We start from the raw sequence: 351 nt of genomic DNA, 5'->3' as shown, positions 1-351 counted from the left end.
CAGTAATTTGGAAGTGTTTGCCTAATACGTAATGGACCCCACTAATTTGTCTTAATTTGTCTGTTGTTTCTTACAATGTTTGGTCATTGAAGGTGTTTTCTCCATTTGCTGTGAGAGGAAAATCCTTGGCCAATGGGAGAAATTGCTGTCAATTTTTAAGCATAAAAGCCCTGGAAACAACATTTAGCCCGGCTGTACTGCCAGATTCATTGTCATTGATAGCTAAGGTGATGAAAAGGGATCATACTTTTTTGTCCTGTCTGTTCAAATCGCTGCATTCATTGTTGATCCTGAAAATACTGCATTCATTAGGATTCTAGCCCTAGTGTATTTAGTGAATTACCGTAGAAG

The sequence above is a fragment of the Echinococcus granulosus genome, assembly GCF_000524195.1.
Source record: "Echinococcus granulosus chromosome Unknown EG_S00023, whole genome shotgun sequence".
Lineage (NCBI taxonomy): Eukaryota > Metazoa > Platyhelminthes > Cestoda > Cyclophyllidea > Taeniidae > Echinococcus > Echinococcus granulosus.
Note: the sequence above shows the minus strand (reverse complement) of the source record.